At 50.5% G+C, this 22771-nt stretch overlaps 1 protein-coding gene across 1 annotated transcript in view; it reads right to left on the minus strand.

Moving 5' to 3' along the window:
• LOC142365643 (netrin receptor DCC) overlaps positions 1–22771 on the minus strand; it is a 678995-nt gene that overhangs the window by 651124 nt on the left and 5100 nt on the right. The gene's annotated exons all lie outside the window — the stretch shown is intronic.

The following is a 22771-nucleotide window of genomic DNA, read 5'->3' on the forward strand; positions in this document are numbered from 1 at the left end:
CACCTTTTTTTAAATAAGGGGACATTGTGGGGCCTAACCTTTCCAGCTCGAATCGGATTCATTTCCCCACGCACGTGCCCGGCACGCACAGGTCCTGACCGGGACCCGCCAACAACTCCTCCGCTGATGGTTTGACCACGAGGAACGGAATCGTGTGGTTCTTCCAGAGCAAAATTCCAACCTCCTTCTGTCCTGTCCTCGCGTGAATCCTTTTAGCTAATACAAAGCAAAAGGGCCTGGATACACAGAGAAGGACGGAGATGCCCGACAGAACCAAAAGCCTCGGTTAATTAACAAAATTAGCGCATCTGGGCTGCGCAGTGAATGGGCTGTCCTGCCCCGAGACCACGCGTCAGAAGGAGCAATGTTCAGCCGTCATAAGCTGATGTTATTATACAATCACTACTAATAAAATTGGACCCAAAGCTTATTCATAAATCCTCTGGAAAGTACTTACAAAAATTGCGAGGGCCAAATCCTGCCGTTCTTGGCACAAAAAAAGTCCCCTTGAAGCCATGTGAGCTCTGCGTGACTGAGCCGCGCAGATCTCGGTCTCCGCTGCCCGCAAACTGATGATTCCTGCCTGAATCTCTCCCAGCTATTGATTTCCAGTCTCCACACCCTCCTGTCCATCACCGCAATCAAGGTCCTGCTTAGGAGAGAGCAATTTATCGCTGAACTCTCATAAGACAAGGAGCACAAATTTCAGATCCTCGCCTAATTTCCCCATCACTCACTGAATAATATCCAACTGACGCGGAGAGGTTTTCTTCTATCACTCTTAGCATACTGCCATTTTGTCCTCCGTGATCTCCACGCTGACCCATGACATGAAGGTGAAAGTCAAAAGATACTCACTGCTCACTGCCAAAGCTAACCAGCAATACACAAGTCGCTTGTCCCTCTGAGTTTTCACCCCTAGGGAATGCTGGTTTATAAATCAGCAGCGAGGTTCAGTCGCTGATAAAGGGCCACAGGTACACACAACATTCACAGGGTCTACCAGGGTACAGACACTGCCCAGTCCTCACCCATACGTACGTCAGGAATTCATACAGAGAGCTGCACATCCTCTGCCTTGGCAAGTAATCTCTGCTGGGTTCAGTACCAGAATCCCAGCATGGCGGGGGTTGGAAGGGACCTCTGTGGGTCACCCAGTCCAACCCCTGCCCAAGCAGGGTCACCCACAGCAGGCTGCACAGCACCGCGGCCAGGCGGGGCTGGAATATCTCCAGAGAAGGAGACTCCACAACCTCCCTGGGCAGCCTGGGCCAGGGCTCCGTCACCCTCAGAGGGAAGAAGTTCTTCCTCGGGTTCAGCTGGAGCTTCCTCTGCTTCAGTTTGTGCCTGTTGCCCCTTGTCCTGTCACTGGGCACCACTGAAAAGAGTCTGGCCCCATCCTCCTGACACCCAGCCTGAAGACATTTATAAATATTTATTAGGTCCCCTCTCAGCCTTCTCCTCTCCAGGCTGAACAAGCCCAGCTCCCTCAGCCTCTCCTCACAGGAGAGATGCTCCAGTCCCCTCACCATCCTCATAGCCCTCTGCTGGACTCTCTCCAGTAGCTCCTCATCTTTCTTGAACTGGGGAGCCCAGCACTGGACACAGCACTGCAGATGGGGCCTCACCAGGGCAGAGTAGAGGGGAAGGAGAACCTCCCTCGACCTGCTGCCCACACTCCTCCTAATACACTCCAGGAGACCATTGGCCTTCTTGGCAGCCAGGGCACACTACTGGCTCATGGTCAACCTGTCATCCCCCAGCACTCCCAGGTCCCTCTCCACAGAGCTGCTCTCCAGCAGGTCCACCCCAAGCCTGTACTGGTGCATGGGGTTGTTCCTCCCCAGGTGCAGGACCCTGCCCTTGCCCTTGTTGAACCTCAACAGGTTCCTCTCTGCCCAACTCTCCAGCCTGTCCAGGTCACGCTGAATGGCAGCACAGCCTGCCGGGGTATCCACCACTCTTGACCCCCACCCTTCAGATATTTGTAGGCATTTCTAACGTCCCCAGCTCAGCAGCTTGGGAGATGTTTCACCATGACCTTACAGACCGGCCAGCCCCTCCTGCTAACAGAAAGCCACTGGCCCCTCCGCCAGCCACCAGCTAGGCTGGATGGCTCCAGGCCATCGCAACCTTTGTATCAAGAGGAAGAAACGACGCTCGCAAGAAAACAGAGGCCATTCCCTGAAGCTCACAGGGCAGCCTGACCCCTCCGCCATCCCATGGGTGGAGGCAGAAGGCAACCGAGTACTGGGATGGGGGAACACCCAGTACCTGTGTCCTTAAATAGTGTAGTGTCTCGTCCTTGCCACCTAGCTCAGGCGTAACTTTGCAAGAGATAGCAGCAAATACTTGTGAGAAAAGTAAAGCAGGAAGAATTACATGCACTTATTTATTATAAATTTGATTTACTGAAATGTGTTACTTCTGCGTTCCGGCTTCAAGGACAATACTTTTCAAAATAGTAACAAAAAATTAAAAAAGCCAAAGCATTCCAGTAAACTGAGGGACAGCATTCAAAAGCCTCCCTAATCTCTCCAAGAACATCAAAACCTCCCAGAGACGAGCCCCACGGATGCAACCTTCCCTTCCCAAAACAGCCCTCAGACCGACGGAAAACCAACAGCTGGATCGAGAAACCCACACGAAAAAACCCAAGTGGTTGGTATCCTTCCAGCTCAGATATGAGAAGCCAAACACCAATTCCTCTCCAAAACCTGATCGTTTTCCGTGCTTGGAAGCAAACCCAAAGCAATTTCTCCTCGAGAAGTCACCAGATCTGGTTTACCACACCAGAGGTCCTTTCCCCGGACCTCTCTATCACACGCTAAGGACTCTTCGCTTCAGACCATCGGAGAACTTTTGGGAAAATATTCTTGTCGGTGGGAAAATATTTCTCACATTTCTAAAGGCCACAGGTAAATCAGCGTAACAACAGGATTTATGCTGCAGTAAAGCACTGAAAAGCTTCGCAGCTCCCTGCGAGAGCGCAAATAATTCAGCCTCCGGGCTGGCCCAGCACCGACGTTAGGAATCTGATGCTCACGGTCCTCAACAAAAGGTGCATCTGCCCACACTTGATAAATGCCCATACACTTGATGCTGTATTTATTGTAAAGATTTGGGGCTGGATTCAGTTCTTGGATAAGCCCTGCTTTAACCAACAGAGCCCCGCACGCCTGCGGGAGGACAGGAGGACGCGCGGCCAGCTCTCTGGTGAGAGAAGGTCAATGGTCTCCTGGGGTGCATTAAGCAGAGTGTGGGCAGCAGGTCAAGGGAGGTTCTCCTTCCCCTCTACTCTGCCCTAGTGAGGCCCCATCTGCAGTCCTGTGTCCAGTTCTGGGCTCCCCACTTCAAGAAAGATGGGGAGATACTGGAGAGAGTCCAGCGGAGGGCTATGAGGATGGTGAGGGGACTGGAGCATCTCTCCTACGAGGAGAGGCTGAGGGAGCTGGGCTTGTTCAGCCTGGAGAAGAGAAGGCTGAGAGGGGGACCTTAAAAATGCCTACAAATATCTGCAGGGTGGGTGTCAGGAGGATGGGGCCAAGCTCTTTCCTGTGGTGCCCAGTGACAGGACAAGGGGCAATGGGCACAAACTGAAGCAGAGGAAGTTCCAGCTGAAGATGAGGAAGAACTTCTTCCCTCTGAGGGTGACGGAGCCCTGGCCCAGGCTGCCCAGGGAGGCTGTGGAGTCTCCTTCTCTGGAGATATTCAAGCCCCACCTGGACGCGGTGCTGTGCAGCCTGCTCTGGGTGACCCTGCTTGGGCAGGGGGTTGGGCTGGGTGACCCACAGAAGTCCCTTCCAACCCCAAACATTCTGTGATTCTGTGATAAATGCCATTCAGCAATGCCAACCCAAGAAGCATTTTCTACTCTTGGTACTGTGTCCAGTCCCCCACACAACATCCACCGCCCTACCTCTGCTCCACGGCCCACCCTTCTCCGCATCCCTCCTGCGCATCCTTCCCTACCTCTGCTCACCAGTGGCAGCACCGCTAGAAAAGGCATCCTCATTTCCATTCGGAAAAGCAACTGCTCCTGTAGAAATCCCTTCCCCGTATGGACAAACAGCACGTAAATGTCAGTCAGTCCTGGCTTTTCACTGACTGAAACAGCAGGAGGGACTGATCGTTAATTCACGTCCCACCATCCCCACTCTCCTACAGGACTGGCCATTCCTGGAAGCCATCACGCTCCCAACTTCTTGTTATTTAGGCATCCGACGTTCCTCAGAGCATCCATCAAACACGTGATCTCTGAGCTCGGAGTCACAGCACAGCCCTGAGCTCATCCATCACGGTGGCCCAGCACGCGTACGGCTGAAGATTCAAAGCAGGCCTCTTCAAAAACAACGTGGTGCGGCTTCTTGTGGAGGGTGACTAATTTTTAGAACAAAATTTGCATCGAATCTTCTCCAGCTATTTGCAATTACCAGCAACTGAAACAAGTGACAAACAGCTTTGAGCACTTCCCTTCAGCAGGGTGTTAACCAGAACAACCTCCAACTAATTGAAAGCCAAAGTTTCAAGTAAGCAAACTGAAATATGACTTTTGAGCACTCCAAAGCCCTCAAATCTTAAGAATCCAGCTTATTCTACAGAAAAGAAATACACCAGGACCATGTATACGTGGAAATCCAGGGCCATACGGAGTGCACACGTAGGTGTGGGATGGTGGAGAGCAAAGCTCTGTCGCTGCGATCTCTCAGTAGAGGCGTGCAAATAATTGCTTGTGGGGTCAGTGAACGCCAACACAAACATCAGGTTGGCAAAGATGGTTTTGCACAAAAAGGAAGAAAAAAAAAAAATCAGCAGGGAAATATGCAGATGATGTAATATGCATATTCCTACCCATTTCTGCTGTATCCCTCCCCATCTAGGCAGCGCTCCTCTAACCTGCCTGGCCGCTCCACGCATTTCCATTCCACAGGCAGCGTCCTCGTGCTTTGCAATTTGCCTTGTTTCTCACCGTTTCGCCTCCCTTCTCACTTCACTAGCTTCCCATAAATTGCTTCTTTCGTGTTCAAAATCACTGCTGTTGCGTTTAATTTGGACATCCAACTCTCTTCTCCAGTTCCTCACTGCCTTTCTGCTTTCTGCAATTCTTTCCCTTTCTTCTGAGCACCTCACGCAACGACTCCCTCAGAAATAACTGCCCCAGTAAGTTTATTCTGGAGGAGCTTTCAGTGTTACCTGCTGCCACAGCAGATTCCCTAGGATCCGCCCAACTAACGCCAGCTCCGATAAACGCTCCAGGATCGACTCAATTTCAGACCTGAAGAAAGGCGAGACACTTACGGAACCTCCAGCAACCTCCATGGGGTGGAAAATACTGCTGCTGGCAAATCTGTCTCACCAGGGAAGACAAGGGCCAACTAAATCTCCCTTTCCTTCTTCCGTGGACTTTTCTGAGTGCTTTTGGCCTCAAAAGAACTGGAGAGTATATAGAATCATAGACTCATTAAGGCTGGAAAAGACCTCTAAGATCATGAAGTCCAACCTTCAACCCAACACCACCAAGAGGTGTTTTTACAGTAAATGCAGATCATGTTTATCGTTCAGTCTTTCCTGTTCTTACTGTTCTTTTTCTCTCTGGAGAAAAGGAACACAAATGACATGAAAAGCCATCTTGGGGCAGAACCAGTGTGAGCGTCCATGCTGCGTCCTCCAGAGCCCTGACACATTCCTGCCTTTCACACAACGCAAAAGCCACCAAAGCACCCAAGTCACCAAACGCAGCAGAGGCCCTGAAACCACAACACCCATAACCCTCCTGCTTTATTTCATAACAAAGTACAGAAGACTCTGCCCTATTTCCATCCAGACCAGTTAAACCAGTATAAACGTCGCGCCCCGCAAGTCCAGCCCTTCCCAGGGTGCATCCTCACCGTGTCAGCTGCACAGGACTTCTGGCCACCCAGGCACGTGGCTGAGCAAGATGGGGATTAACCAGGTCTGACTGCATTTAATTTCTAACACAAACAGCCCAGTGGGAGCCGCAGCAAATGCTCCTTGTGAGGGGGAAGGAAGACATCATCGCTCTCGATGAGAAAGTGAAAGAGATGGCAGAATTTTTTTACTCTGCTCTGGCTGGCCCTGGACAGGATCATGCCGTCCTGGTTTTGAGAGAATTAAATGGTTTTGAGAGAATTAAAAAATGGCTTGTTTTTAGGATTGCTATTGCCAGGATTAACCTTGTAAAGGTGCACAACAAATGCCTGACTCGTCTCACTGGTGCTCATGGCGGGCCAGCAACTGCAGGAACCAAATCCAGGTCTCCTGCAAAGCAGAGAGCAAGAGCTGGAAGCCCAGCGCTGCTCTGAGGCTGATGCTACAGAATCACAGAATGGTCGGGGTTGGAAGGGACCTCTGTGGGTCACCCAGTCCAACCCCCTGCCGAAGCAGGGTCACCCCAGTTCAAGAAAGATGAGGAGCTACTGGAGAGAGTCCAGCGGAGGGCTACGAGGATGAGGAGGGGACTGGAGCATCTCTCCTACGAGGAGAGGCTGAGGGAGCTGGGCTTGTTCAGCCTGGAGAAGAGAAGGCTGAGAGGGGACCTTAGAAATGCCTACAAATATCTGCAGGGTGGGGGTCAGGAGGACGGGGCCAGACTCTTTCCAGTGGTGCCCAGTGACAGGACAAGGGGCAATGGGCACAAACTGAAGCAGAGGAAGTTCCAGCTGAAGATGAGGAAGAACTTCTTCCCTCTGAGGGTGACGGAGCCCTGGCCCAGGCTGCCCAGGGAGGCTGTGGAGTCTCCTTCTCTGGAGATATTCAAGACCCACCTAGACAAGGGCCTGTGCAGCCTACATTAAAGCAACCCCTACTAGGTTACAACAGCCCCTTCGCAGGAGCACTGCGCTGAAGGATGCCGCTCCCACTCCAATACAGACACATCTGGCAGCAGCCAAAGTCTCCAAGCCCAGCCCGGTGTCTCGATTTCGGGTCTCCTTCTGCGTCCCGAGCGGCATACGTACATTGCTGCCTCTCCTCCAGCAGCCCTTTGTAACCATCTACGGGTCTCTAACACCCCATTTTCACAGCAATTTAACTCCTCGGTCAAATTTGATTGAGAAAGAGCCTCTGAGCTCCGAAGTTAAGATGAAACCAGTCTGGACAATGTGGTCTGCACTTAACTTGAGAGAGTCCTTTCAAGAACGTCTGCCAAAGGACTTCTCGCCACTCTTGGAAAGATCCCAGCACATCGATGGGGCTTCATGCCAGGAGAGGATGTTTTCTAGAGGTTTGGTCACAGCAGACGTTCTACCATAGTTTTCCTCTCCTTTGACTTCACAAAATGACCAAGGAAGAGAAATCCACAGCTACAGAAGGTGATGTCATGTACCTTTACTCTGATATTGACTGCCTTTTTACAGTACTTCCCTTTCAAATAACGAGCGGCCCAGAAATAGAAACATAACCCATCAATTAATCTGTCCACCTAATTACTCAAAGCCAAATCTGGTGGAAATGCAGACTTGCACGCTGGCTTCTACGGCATCAGAAAGCCCCTCCGGATCCGTCTGAGGAAGCGGGAAGACACAGCACTGCAAACTTCACAGCAAGGTAAGCCTGAATCGCAGCCGGCGTGCCCGACGGCAGCACGCATCGGCTCACCCCACGCAGGCGCTCCTCATTTACTCAAGCTTTTCTACATGTGCAGGATTCGGGTTGCGCAGAAGGGGATTTAAGTGCTTCATTTGTTCAAAAACATGAGAGATTTTGCATCTTTGATTCACCTCGTCAGTGCCAGAACCTCAGGCTGTTGAACATCTCAAGGCTGGGTGTCAGGAGGACGGGGCCAAACTCTTTCCAGTGGTGCCCAGAGACAGGACAAGGGGCAACGGGCACAAACTGAAGCAGAGGAAGTTCCAGCTGAACCCGAGGAAGAACTTCTTCCCTCTGAGGGTGACGGAGCCCTGGCACAGGCTGCCCAGGGAGGCTGTGGAGTCTCCTTCTCTGGAGATATTCAAGCCCCGCCTGGACGCGGTGCTGTGCAGCCTGCTGTGGGTGACCCTGCTTGGGCAGGGGGTTGGGCTGGGTGACCCACAGAGGTCCCTTCCAACCCCGACCATTCTGGGATTCTGTGATTCTGTAACTGCTTAAGAATTTTAAGAGCAAACTGAACGTCAAGGGTTTGAAGACCCAACCCCGCCGTTGTGCAAGCCAAACGCAACGAGGGTGCTGCTCGGCCTCTGCCATGTTGGCACCCTCACAGTTACAGGACAGTATAATGGGGAAAGACGTTCATCTTCCAGCGATTCCAGCGTCACGCTGAATATTAACCAGCAGGCTCATACAACACACTAAACCCACCCATCACCCATTTCACAGAATCCCAAAATGGTCGGGGTTGAAAGGGACCTCTGTGGGTCACCCAGTCCCACCCCCTGCCCAAGCAGGGTCACCCACAGCAGGCTGCACAGCACCGCGTCCAGGCGGGTCTGGAATATCTGGAAAACACTGTGTGCCTACAATCAAACATTTTTGTGAGATGGGTATTTCCATCACAAAATGCAGGAGCCAAATTACGTATGTAAAGCTCCGGCTTAACACATTACAAATCAGTGTTTCTCCTTCCCCTCTTCATATTTACCTTCTTTGCTCACACAGAGCCAATCACTTCACGAAACACAGGTGTGAAAAAATTATTCCGATTTCCAGAAACTGTCTGCTGGAATCAAATTCTAGCAAACGGAATAAATCCACGTGAGACAGAAGATGAAATCTCTGCAGGTGCCTATCAAGCCTAAAGCCCTGATCCGAATCCCCAACGCACCCTCGGCCGAGATCACCGGCGCGACGGGGATTTGTCGCGGCGCGGAAGTCATGCGTCCTGCACCCCGTTCCTGTCCCGGCGTCTCTACGTGCGCGAGCACTTTGGGTTGAGACTTCTGATTTGCAGGAACAACTGACTCTGCTTTTCCAAGGTATTTTTTTTTATTCCTAGCCCGTGTCCAAAGTCCACTCTTGACACGGGAAACCTCAAAACATCAACAGCTTTTCTCCTATCGCCTGAAGGAGCTTTTACAGCGGTGCAAGGAAAAACAACTGAAAGGGATTGCAAAGACAAGAACACTTGCACAGGAAAAGTTTGGCAAGTGTATAAACACAGAGGGCGGTTTTCCCTTTAAAAGTCAAAGTTTACCTCGCAGTAATTTCATCCCACAGCAATTTTCTAATTGTTCATTAAAAACACATTAATTGTATGTAAAGAGCGTCATTTATCGCTGTTTGGAAGTGAAAATAGAAAACCCCAGGGGGCCAAAAGGTGGCCTGAACGCATACTTCTGATTTATCCCTGTAAAATCCGTCCCTGGGTACTGTTAATTACTATAACTAACAGGAGAAGACATCACATTTCTACTTTAAAAAGTATTTTTTAATGAACCCATGCATTAATCATGAACATCCAACACTTCAGTAAAGCACCACATCTTTCAGGGAAAAGGAGTGCATGCTTCTGTTGATTATATATAGCACACAAAGCCATATTTTTGCATGAGTGCAAAACCGCTCTCCAGAAGTCATAACACAAAATAAACCCATCCAGCAACAAAAGAAGACGAGAAAACCCCGCGTCATCATGCTACACGGTCTCACAATTACCCTCGCCTCTTTTAATGAAGACGTAGCACACCGCTTCGGAGGCCTAATTTACACTATAGATCAAAACTATGTGAAATTTTCTAATTCTCTGCAGGGGGAGGGAGGCTGCCATCTCCCCGGCTTCCAACGCACGCTTCTATTTCCATTTACAAAATGAGTATCTGACACGGTGGCGAAAGACTGCTAGGATGTGTTTAATCTGGCACTGAACTTCTGATTCTAAGACGACCAAATAATATCATGACTATATTAACCCTAGGGATAAAAACTGAAACCTTCAGTTCCAGATAAGTCCTTCCAGCTTGGGTTTTTTTTCAAATGTTAGATCACAATCTGAAGGAAAAAGTTAATTACCGCAGTAGCGCACACTTCCAATTCTGCTTTCGTCTCTTCTAGCAAGCCGGTTTGCTTCTCTAACTACGGACTACTAAGAACCTGCATTTTCCCTCTCACTGCAGGTATACATGCATGCACATACATTTTCTATATGTATGTTCACGTGCATACAGAATCCCAGCATGGTCGGGGTTGGCAGGGACCCCTGTGGGTCACCCAGCCCAACCCCCTGCCCAAGCAGGGTCACCCACAGCAGGCTGCACAGCACCGCGTCCAGGCAGGGCTTGAATATCTCCAGAGAAGGAGACTCCACAGCCTCCCTGGGCAGCCTGGGCCAGGGCTCCGTCACCCTCAGAAGGAAGAAGTTCTTCCTCCTCTTCAGCTGCAACTTCCTCTGCCTCAGTTTGTGCCCGTTGCCCCTTGTCCTGTCACTGGGCACCACTGGAAAGAGTCTGGCCCCGTCCTCCTGACACCCACCCTGCAGATATTTAGAGGCATTTCTAAGGTCCCCTCTCAGCCTTCTCTTCTCCAGGCTGAACAAGCCCAGCTCCCTCAGCCTCTCCTCGTAGGGGAGATGCTCCAGTCCCCTCCTCATCCTCGTAGCCCTCCGCTGGACTCTCTCCAGTAGCTCCTCATCTTTCTTGAACTGGGGAGCCCAGCACTGGACACAGCACTGCAGATGGGGCCTCACCAGGGCAGAGTAGAGGGGGAGGAGAACCTCCCTCGACCTGCTGCCCACACTCCTCCTAATGCACCCCGGTGTACACCCAGATGTATCCGAGACACCAAAATACACTCAACTTCAGCAATGCACACACAAACATACCCACTTTCACACGCACCAACTCGCCACATACAGAATTTAAACCACCTCCAGCCACCAGACCGCATCTCATGCCCTGTCCACACGCGCAGAGCACCCACAGAAGCCACCGGACTGCAAAAAGCTGCCCAGGCACTCTGAAGGGACTGTCAGGCCCCTAATGAACATTGGGAATTAAAGCAGGATTTAGTCTAATGAGGGCACTGCTCCCTCAGCCATTCCCAGGTAGCACCGGTGGAGCTGAGCCCCCCTACCCGGTTCATTCTCGGCAGGGCAGTAGGTATTTTGCTACATCATTTGGTCTTACCAGAAAACAAGCGCTTTCTGGCTCGTTACGAGCTCTTTTACGAGCGACACGGAGCTTCGGCATACGGTGAGCAATTATGCACTTATCTGTACAGCAGGCTAAGGAGTTCTTTTGTTTTTTCAAAACCTGCTGAAGTGCAGAGTCACCCAAATGCTCATCTATTCCATCAGTCACAAAAACAACTTGGTTTCCCGACCCACAGAAATGCCAGCGCGCTGCCTGCATGAGAAACGGCCTGCAACGTTCTCCGAGGAGGGGGAGGCCACCTCCTAGGGACCTCACATACTTCCACCGGCTTCGCTCTACCCCCTGGCCACCCACATCAGCCCGGGACAGCTGCTAACAGCTGGAGCAAGGCAGAGCCAGGGCTGCACGCACCGCGAGGATACTCACCGCGAGCGCTCAAATCCTACTTTCTCCTCAGTGATGAAGAGAGATCGCCTGCGTGCTCATGGTTTAATCATTGCACACTGTCTTCACCACGATCACACAATCCCAGCATGGTCGGGGTTGGCAGGGACCTCTGTGGGTCACCCAGTCCAACCCCCTGCCCAAGCAGGGTCACCCAGAGCAGGCTGCACAGGACCAGGCATGGCTTGAACATCTCCAGAGAAGGAGACTCCACAGCCTCCCTGGGCAGCCTGGGCCAGGGCTCCGTCACCCTCAGAGGGAAGAAGTTCTTCCTCATCTTCAGCTGGAACTTCCTCTGCTTCAGTTTGTGCCCGTTGCCCCTTGTCCTGTCGCTGGGCACCACTGAACAGATGCTACGAAGCCCAGCAGACCCCACTCTGCAGGAAAGGGGGGAAAAACCAGTCCCTGGCAATCTGGCTGTTAGGGAAAAACTCCCTTGTGACCCCAAACCTGGCAGCTGTTTTAAGTACAGATGCACAAGCAGAAGACAGCAGCCAGGAACCCACAGGAACTGATACTAACAGGAATGCAACTGCCCCTTCCTCCACCCTGCCTCTTCTGTGATCATTGAAGGAGTTTTCCCTCACAGATATGAGATGCAGATTTGTTACGTATTTAAGGCGACGCAGCAAACCAAAGCCCAAAGCCACAACACCCAAAAAAGCCCTGCTAGCGTTTAGAGTAACACAGTACAAAGGATTTGCAAGGAGGTGGGAGCAGAGGATGGGATGTGTTCGTTAGCTGCAGCCCTTCTAGTCCAGACAGCTGACAGTTAAGTCCTGGTTTGGAACCATTATGGTTATTCCTTAATCTGCTGAGGAAGGGAGAGAAGCAACACCTCGAGCCACGCGGAGAAGTCACCCGTTGCAGCTCGAAGGACCGCGGAGGGGTATTTCTCAGCCCCTCCTCACCTTACAAGGGGCAACGGGCACAAACTGAAGCAGAGGAAGCTCCAGCTGAAGATGAGGAAGAACTTCTTCCCTCTGAGGGTGACGGAGCCCTGGCCCAGGCTGCCCAGGGAGGCTGTGGAGTCTCCTTCTCTGGAGATATTCAAGCCCCGCCTGGACAAGGTCCTGTGCAGCCTGCTGTGGGTGACCCTGCTTGGGCAGGCGGTTGGGCTGGGTGACCCACAGAGGTCCCTTCCAGCCCTGACCATTCTGTGACTCTGTGATTATCGGGGCTGCGAACGCCAGGGAGGGCTCGCGTGTCGCAACGGAGGGGTGCGGGACAGCCTTCGGCACCTACCCTTGGAAGGCTGATGACCACGAAGGAGGAGAATGGTTTTCCTTGGTCACAGCTTCAGGAGGCATCTGCCAACGATGTCTGTGGAAATCTTTACCAACTGTAATTTTAAAAGATCGACTTCTTCCCAGGAGCCAGATAGACTGTTCCCAGGGATGGATTTTGGAAACCGTTAGCTGCTCGCTTTTTCATATTACAGACTAACGTATATGCCATCCAGAAATGCTTTACAAAAAATGAGGAACAAATTCAGGTAAGTTGCTGACGGATCGTATACCGAGAGGCCAAATTTTCATCATACATTCACCGAATTACCTTTTAAAATCTAATTTATCGTCAGGCTAACTCTGGTCTCATTTGGAGCTCACAAGCGCCGGGACGATCAGCATTTTACGACCGCCGTACATCACAGCTGTGTCGCACCCCTTTTACTACAGGAATCTCCAAGCATTTTGCCACCCTTCATAGGTGCTCGCAGCGGTGCAGCCGTACAACCGCGATAAGCACCTCCTCATCCTCATTTAACTCCGCGGAGAGGCGGCAATGGGACAGTTAGGAGGCCGTGGCAGCGTCACAGAGCCGTTTGGGAAAATGAGATTTTCGAACGGGTACGATTGAAAACTACAAAGCAATCAGGATTCGTAGAATCATAGCGTGGTTTGGGTTGGAAGGGAGCTTCAAAGATCATCTGGTTCCAACCCGCCTGTCACGGGCAGAGATGCTAAATAACCAACTAGAAAATTAGATAATATTAAACTAAAAAAATTAGATAATAATAAACTCTATGCCAAAGCAGTCTGGCCTCAGCGTCAGCGGGAAGGACCACAGGACCTTCAGCTCTGCAGCTCAGCCAAGGAGAAGCACTCGGGGCGGAAACCTCTGCGCCAGCATTCATTTAGCTGGCTGAGCAAACCGGGCAAGGCAACCCCAGCTCCAGGAGCATCTGGCTGTGGGTTTTTTGATGTTTTTTAAGTCATGCAGTGACCCGGATTGACCTTGTATGAAGGTTTCCTTCTTTCTGACACAACCCGTTTACCCACCATATGGGAACGGAGCAGGCAAAGCCCGGAGCCCGGCAAAGGGCGACGCAGGGAAACTCCCGGCGCTGCGAGAGGTGTCAGGAGCAATCAGAACTAATGAAATAGTCACTGCTCTCAGGTATGGGGCACGTTAACGCACACGGACAGATCTCGTTTACCGAGACAGAGCCTGGCAATATCAATTATCCGACGCTCCAGCACCGTCACACTCCGCCTTTCAGGGCCATTTGAATTGTACTCAGGTAGTTCCACTCATCTGCAATCTGAGGAATGTGTTAATAAACACAGGCCTGAATCACACCATTGATTTGTAAGTGGAATTTCCCATTAAAATCTGTCAAGAGTATTACTTTAAAAAAAAATAATGGTATAATATAGCCCAGGGTTCTGCTGTAACATACGCCTAGCGGTATAGCTCTCAGTCTCACGGGTGATGGATGAGCTTGTTTGTTCTGTACTGTCCCTGCAGGATCTTTCCAGAGGTCTCGCCGCCACCAGCAGCAGTTGGTGGCCATTGCTGGAGGGCAGCAAATTAAACAACGGAGCAAGAGTCTCCGACCTGATTTGTGCAGGCTCAGCAAAAACCTGCAAATCCATCGCTCTCACACTTCCACTTTGGGCTCTGCTCCGGTTTCTCTCTGGCTGTGAGCTTGTTCTCCTGAGCCTCACGGGTTTGGTGGCACCTAACTAGTTCTGTGGTTACTGCTGGGTGCACGTGGCGTTCCTGGGACGCTCTGCAAGCTCCGATATGAAAAGGAGGAGTAACAACACAACACCAACAGCCCAGGCTTGGCGCACGCAGGGATGCCTCCTGTGACTCTTCATCACCGGCCTCACTTCGCAGCACTTCAAGAATTTGTGATAAAGACAGACCAAGGAACGTGCACAGTATCAGACTTCAGCAAGTCACCGGCAGAGAGAAGGTGTTTCTGGTGGGGAAAGAAATGCAAAGACCGTTTGCAGGGAGGAGCTTTTCCTCCTCTGGCCTGGCTGAAAGAGCTCTGCAAAGGGCTGCTTCAGGCTCTTCCCACCCAAGGATGGGAACCTGCTCCTGTTTTCTAAGGGAAAAGATGCAAGGGATGCGGAGGTGTATAAAAAATCTCAAATCCAAGGTGAATGGGCAAAGGGGTGGGAGGGAGAAGATACTTTAGACTTTTTCAGAGTTAATGACTCTCTCTTCCAACCTTGCTCTCACGTTACCTTAAACAAAACAGGACATTACAGGACTGAAGTGGAAATATCTGTGGTGCATGGAGTCCGTGGCTCCAGCTGCTTGACACTATCCTCCTTTTTAGCTGTAGATAGCAACATTCAGTTTGGGGTAAAATTCAGGAAAAATATAAACTCACCATTTCTTAATTCCTCCTGCAACAAAGAAAAGGGATTAGGCGGCTTCCCTCACTGGTGAGACCACTGACACAGGTAAAATTTTTTCTATTTTTCTCTTTTCCCTAATATTGAATTTGAACCTCCCCTGCTGCAGCTTGAAGTGGCGTCAAGTTGTGCCAGGGGAGGTTTATGTTGGGTATTAGGAAAAATTTCTTCACCAAAAACCTTGCCAAGCACTTGACCGGGCTGCCCAGGGAAGCAGTGGAGTCCCCATCCCCGGAGGGATTTAAAAGCTGTGGAGTTGTGGCACTTAGGGACGTGGTTTAGTGGTGGACTGGGTGGTGTGAGGTTAGCGGTTGGACCTGATGATCTTATGGGTCTTTTCCAACCTAAATGATTCTATGAATCTATGAATATACATATAGTATGTATATAGATATAGATATAGATGCCTCCTGTGACTCTTCATCAACGGCCTCACTCCGCAGCACTTCAAGAATTTGCGATCAAGACAGATCAAGCTCACATAAGGAGCATCGCGGAGCGGGGGGGGAACCAGAGTATTCTTTTATTGCACGTTTGAGATTAAAACCATCTCATACTTGATGCACAAAAACCAATTTGCAACGAAGCGACGGTGTCAAGGGATTTGGGTGGCTCCCAGCCAGTGTGCCCATTTAAGCAGGAGACCTCCCCTCGGTGAGGATCGGAAAATTTGCTCATTAAGAGAGCGACGGCGTTTGCCCCGTTTGTGACTGCTTGGTTGAGCACCAAGCATTGCTCCCAACCTCGAGTGGCCGCTGTCCTCGCGGTGGTGTCATCTGCCATCGATTGTAATTGAGTTCTATTAATGACGGAATTCAATTAGACCCAAATCAAGAGATAACTAATACTTTTAACAACACACGGCCAGCTTCTGACAAATTCCCTACGCAGATGGAAAAGCTTGACAGAGTTACCAGTAACAGAATATCCCCCTCTGGAGAGATGTTAACAACCCTTTTAATATCAATACACCTGCTACAGCGAAGCTATTTGGTTACAGAGACTCAGCGCCGAGGTGAGCACATCGGGAACGCAAATGATGGACAGCAAACTGCGTTAGGAGCCTTTTGCTGATGCGAAGGTGTCTCCGTGGAAGTCAGTGAAGATTTATTCAGGTTGAGAATCTGGCCTAATGTATTGAAAGAACCTTTCTCTCGCTTTTTATAATTGTTTAAATCGTTAATATTTGATGGATTAAAAAAAAAAAAATCTGATTTATTCTCCATTACTGTGGGCTTAGAGAACTGTGTGGGCAGTATGGAAGTACAGCTGTTTACCCAGTTTCCTCCTGAATCTTTCATCCAGATGACCTTTATTTCAGATTAATGAAAACAAAGAATGAATAATGCCTGTGCGAGAGGGCGATCGCAGCAAACCGCCACGTGTAACCGTCTCCACCAGAATATACGTCTCCTAACACACACCTGCAATTCCAGAGCACGCAGCTGTGCTAATTTCCACAAACTGAGTATCCCCTTACCTTTAAAGTCAAAAGCGATTAGTCAGAAATCTAAAAACATAAATCTCCAGGATTTTTCAAAAAAGCATTGCACGTACAACACCCTCAGTCCTACAGCACTTCTAATTATGCATTAATACCCTTTTCTAAGCAGCCTTACGCCGCTGGTTCGCCAGACGTCCTATCAACACTGGGACCATGGGAGACATCAGCCCCTTTTGGCAGCTCTGTCAGCGGCACAGAAAATTTCTACGCTTACAAATCTCTGTGGACGCTGAAAAAAGCCATTCTGCCATTATCCGGCGGTATGAAGCCGTCCCTGTTTTGCATCCTCCTAATAAGGAACGGTGAAACACAGAATCACAGAATCACAGAATAGTAGGGGTTGGAAGGGACCTCTGTGGGTCACCCAGTCCAACCCCCCTGCCCAAGCAGGGTCACCCACAGCAGGCTGCACAGCACCGCGTCCAGGCGGGGCTGGAATATCTCCAGAGAAGGAGACTCCACAGCCTCCCTGGGCAGCCTGGGCCAGTGCTCCGTCACCCTCAGAGGGAAGAAGTTCCTCCTCATGTTCAGACGGAACTTCCTGTGCCTCAGTTTGTGCCCGTTGCCCCTTGTCCTGTCACTGGGCACCACTGAAAAGAGCTTGGCCCCATCCTCCTGACACCCACCCTTCAGATATTTGTAGGCATTTATAAGGTCCCCTCGCAGCCTTCTCTTCTCCAGGCTGAACAAGCCCAGCTCCCTCAGCCTCTCCTCGTAGTGGAGATGCTCCAGTCCCCTCACCATCCTTGTAGCCCTCCGCTGGACTCTCTCCAGTAGCTCTTCATCCTTCTTGAACTGGGGAGCCCAGAACTGGACAGATTACTCCAGATGAGGCCTCACCAGGGCAGTGTAGAGGGGAAGGAGAACCTCCCTCGACCTGCTGCCCACACTCTTCTTGATGCACCCCAGGATCCCATTGGCTTTCTTGGCAGCCAGGGCACACTGCTGGCTCATGGTTAACCTGTCGTCCACCAGGACACCCAGGTCCCTCTCCGCAGAGCTGCTCTCCAGCAGGTCCACCCCAAGCCTGTACTGGTGCATGAGGTTGTTCCTCCCCAGGTGCAGGACCCTGCACTTGCCCTTGTTGAACCTCATCAGGTTCCTCTCTGCCCAGCTTTCCAGCCTATCCAGGTCACGCTGAATGGCAGCACAGCCTTGTGGTGTAAACAAGAGCTGTCAGATTCAGTTAATTTTTTAACTCGCTTCACGCTGCTCCTCACACAGGAGGACACGGTATTCATTGCGTCCAGGGAAAATAAAGAGGTCCGGAGCCCCCATAAATAAATACATAAAAGTCCCAATGTCCTTTATAACAGCAAAGTCCAAATCTAAGACCGTTAACTACTTTCACACGTATGACAGGCTCCTCTTCAATAATTCATCTAAACCTTTGCAGTCTTCTGAGCGGAAAGCCGTGTAGGAAGCTTCCTTCCACAGCAGAATGAGGGGATTGTGGGCCTTTTTGCCAAATTTACAAATACCACGGAGGAGACTGGGATAACCGGTCACGCCAATAGCACGCTCAGAGCATCTATAATACAACAAAGGAGGGAGAAACTAGGAAAAAAGGGTATTCACTGGGGAGAAGGGAAACAGAAGCACCATGGCATTTGGAAAACGAGTATGAAATTCATAGAGTTGTATCATGATGGGGAAAACCTCACAACACTGCAACCATACAAAATATATACAAAATGCCATCTACAACCATCTCCTAAAATGCACACTCCGTTCTGCTGGACCACCCTCCTCCAAGGCTCTCCCTCAGGCGGTTCCACGGGTGGTTCGGCACAAACCCCAGCCAACACCATGGTTACTAACTACACACCTACAAAGAATTTGCGCCAGTCCTTCCCTGGGACCCGACTCCAGCGCCCGCCGCCACCATGACGACAACCAGAACCTCAACCCGAGCAAGACGATGCCCCGCTTCTTCAGCAGTCTACAGGTTGGTGCATTTGGGTCCCACCACCACCATGGTCTGTTGGGTGTCTTCAACAGCGGGGAAGAGCAGAGGGAAAAGTTTTAAGGACTTTTTCTCTCTTCTGAGCATCAGAAGGCAGAGAATTAAAAAAAAAAAGGAAGGGAATATGGACAAAGGCCCCTCAGAGCCCTTTTAAATGTCTGTCTTCTTCCCCTGATGCTTCTACAGGAAAAATATGAATGAACATTGTGGACAGAAACTTAAAAGAATGTTTATAAAATGCTTTTTAGACTTTGGCTAGCGAAGGGAGGAGTGTTGGAGAGACTCAGGGGGAAGCAGGTTCAAGCACGAGCTCTGCACCAAATGAGCCCTTCTGGGTAGCTGTGGGCTAAGGATGAACATCCAGCTCTGCCCAGTACCTGCTGCCGGCCCCAGGACAGCCCACTCCTTGCTCCTAAGTCAACTCCACTCCTAGGGAAGCAACCTTCAGGTTCTATCACAAGGTTTTTGGGAGCCCTGCCATTAAAAAGAAACACTTTACACAATTATATCACCGACTTTCTCCAGAGCTGTCGCGTTTCTGGCTAATTACTGCTCTCCGAGCTCGACAGCCAGACAGAAGCGCCCACCAGTTGAGCTGCAGGTCACACCACTAACGTAGGCACCAGCCTTCCGAACCGAGATGTCTCGGATTCACTGAACCAGATCTGGTTGCTGGGGGCTTTTATGTTCCTCCTCAAAACACAGTCCAAGAAAAAGCAACAACGAACCCGGATTAAGCTTCTGAAAAAAATATTTAGGAGGTCGGTGTTCAGCTACGCCAAGAGCACCCACCTCCGGCTCACGACGGTTGCTCCTGGCGGCAAAGGGCCAGGGACGGGCGCTGGCTCCGGCTGCGCGGGCAGCAGCACAGGCAGATCAGGAGCATCCGTCCAGGATCAATCTGTTCAGCTTGTCAGCAAGGCTATGAAGATGTGCCTTCACAGAATCACAGAATCCCAGACTGGTCGGGGTTGGAAGGGACCTCTGTGGGTCACCCAGCCCAACCCCCTGCCCAAGCAGGGTCACCCAGAGCAGGGGGCACAGCACCGCGTCCAGGTGGGGCTTGAATATCTCCAGAGAAGGAGACTCTACAGCCTCCCTGGGCAGCCTGCTCCAGTGCTCTTCACTGTACTTCGTACCTTCTCGGGGAGAATTCACTGCTAATTTCATGGGGAGAGGCACAGCAAGAACCAGTGGCAAGAAACCAAAGCCAAGCAAATCCAAACGAGAAACCAAGGAAGAACGAGCAAGCAAAAAGCAACCCAGAGAGTGCGATTCTGCCGAGGGAGAATGTTCTCCAGCCCAGCACAGCCCTGCAAGGCAAACGGATGAAGTTCTATGGATTGTCCACATGCAGAACAGACAAAATAAGCAAATGATTCCTCTTTTAGTGGAAACATTATCTGCTCCCACCCCGGCTGCAAGATCTCCAGCACGTGCCCAAGTGCATCACGCGCAGGGCTCAAGTAGGGGCTTCACCTTAGCTGCTTTCCTTGAGACTCACATCTGTGATAAGCCAGGCAGAAGATAAAACTTCATGCCACTATTTTTTATAACAATCTCTCTCCACTCAGTGTACCCAAGATCAAGCAGGGAACCGCAAAATAATAGTTAGCTTTAATCCAATTTATCATGCCATAATCTCTCCACTTCCTTAATCTTTCACTGTAGAAACCACCCATATCCACGAGTAACCTTGCTGCTACCCCTACCAAAAGAGCCTGTCCTTGCAGTGCTGCACTGAGGTTTGACAGAGCATCGGGCCACTGTGGAGATGGCGGAAGGTCTGTGGTGGGAGCCAACAAAAGCTCGAGAAACAGGAGACAAGAACGTCTGCTACGCTATTGAGGGGAAAAAGGAAAGCACTAAGCAAAGGCAGCATGGAAATACAGCAATGTAGCTCCTCACCTGCACGGGACAAACACATCCCTGTCAGCACAACTTCTGAAGCCCCCGTTGATTGACAGGGTACACGGAACGCAGACACCAGGCCGTGAAACTATAATTACATATAAATGATAAAAATATGAACTAGGAGACTGTCATTCATTTACAGAGCTCTTCTGGTGATTGAAGAGGTGACCTTAGCTCAGCTCATCTACAGAGCCTCTCAGAAGAGTCGTAACCCTGCAATTTATAAAGCTCTCCATCCACTCCCCAGCGAGCAGCCTCACCTCCCACGGCACGTCCTCATCCCACAGTACATCCATGCTGGACAAGCACCACCTCCCCCATGATTTGGATAAATTCTGTGTCTCCTAACACGTGTCACGTTAAGTAGCCAACCACTCTACCCTCTCTAACTAAAATAAATGTTTCCATCAACACCTGCACTGGTGGTTGGGGGACATTTCACTGTCCAGGAAGCTATGTGCACAGAGCAGGAGCTTTTCTGTGTCATTTCCAACATCTTTCTCTTACACTTCACCTCTTTTTGTCACCCTATGTTCTTGCTGTAAGATCCCACAAGAGAACGACACGATTTGTTTCAATGAGCCAAACTTCTCAGCTGGTCAGGATGCGGTTTCCCAAGACAGACGGAAATCGATATGAAAGCTTTAGTGGTTGAGAGCAAACCAAAAGTTGGTGGTTGCTCACCTTCTGCTTCCAGGCTGGGAGAGGAGCCACCTCCTCAGCCCTCAAGCCCGGGAAAGTGTGACCGTGGGCTGGGTGCACACGATCAAATCAATGAATCTGACTGTAAAGCACCATAAAAGTAAATAAAATCACCAGAACATCAGCAGTCTCCCTGTTTTCAACTCTGCTTCGCAGGGCGAGAAGATACCCGGTTTTCAGCCAGTAACGCAATTTCCAAGCAGACCCTACTCCTTCAGCCTCTCTGTTTGACAACCAATATTTTGCTAAAACTTCGGGTAGCAATTCAGAGTAGTTTTCAACCTATTTTGAATATTTCAGAGCATTTATAAAATTACAGCACATATTGGCACTACCATCGACAAACGACTGCCATCAACCGAGACAGAAATTGAGACGTTCAACCGCGCGTTTATCGCGCCGCTCCGAGAACTCCGTTTCCTTCCGAGCGCAGCCATCTCCAAGCTCTCCAGCGAGATGTTCTGTCGTTAGCCCAATTTAGCTGTAGCCCTTCACATCAAAGCAGAAATTGAGCTACGCTGTCAGAAAGAAAAAATCCTGCTAAGTTTACAATTATCTGATGTGCTCTCTTTCAGGAATAATATACTCTATTTTAGCAGTGAATTTACTGTCAGAAAGCAGGAGATACACTTCACTTCCCGTCACTGCCTCCCATAGTTGGGTAGTTTTCCTTACACGAGGCAGCACAGAAGACCCAAAGGAGCAAATCTCAAATGCCTGAGCCTCTCCACCTGCATTAAAAGAAGATTCCCAAGCATCCTTTCTCTCACAGCGGGGACCACAGCTGCTTTTCAACAGCAGAAGCGGGCAAACAGACTGGGAAGTTTATCGAAGGGGATGGGGAGGAGCAGAAAGGTAATGGACACAGAGTAGATCAAGTTCTCAAGGACCAGAACCGGTAACGATTTAAGCCACCCCCACAACAAACATTGGAGAAGAAATTCATAGAATCATAGCATGGTTTGGGTTGGAAGGGACCTTAAAGATCATCTGGTCCCAACCCCCCTGCCATCAGCAGGGACATCTTCCACCAGACCAGGTTGCTCAGAGCTCCATCCAACCTGGCCTTGAACCCTGCCAGGGAGGGGGCAGCCACAGCTTCTCTGGGCAACCTGGGCCAGGGTTTCACCACCCTCATGGGGAAGAATTTCTTCCTAATACCTAACGTAAATCTGCCCTCTTTTAGTTCACAGCCATTCCCCCTTGTCCTACACGACCTTGTGAAAAGCCCCTCTCCATCCTTTCTGTCGGCCCCTCCAGGCACTGGCAGCTGCTCTAAGGTCACCCCGGAGCCGTCTCGTCTCCAGGCTGACCAGGGAGCAACTCTTTAAAGTGAGAGTCAGAAATCTTCCCCAGGGAGCCAGACAGAAAGTGGCACGAACACCGGCGCTGAAGCCAGTTCCCTGCAAACCAGAGCTCAGCTCTGCCCGCGGCGCAGCCTCACAGCGTGGATAACGAACATCACGATTCCTATTTTTCAGCAGATCAATTTTCAGGCCGGCATGGAGAAAGGAATTCCCTTGGGGAAATTAAAAGCAAGGGT

The sequence above is a fragment of the Opisthocomus hoazin genome, chromosome W, assembly GCF_030867145.1.
Source record: "Opisthocomus hoazin isolate bOpiHoa1 chromosome W, bOpiHoa1.hap1, whole genome shotgun sequence".
Taxonomy (NCBI): domain Eukaryota; kingdom Metazoa; phylum Chordata; class Aves; order Opisthocomiformes; family Opisthocomidae; genus Opisthocomus; species Opisthocomus hoazin.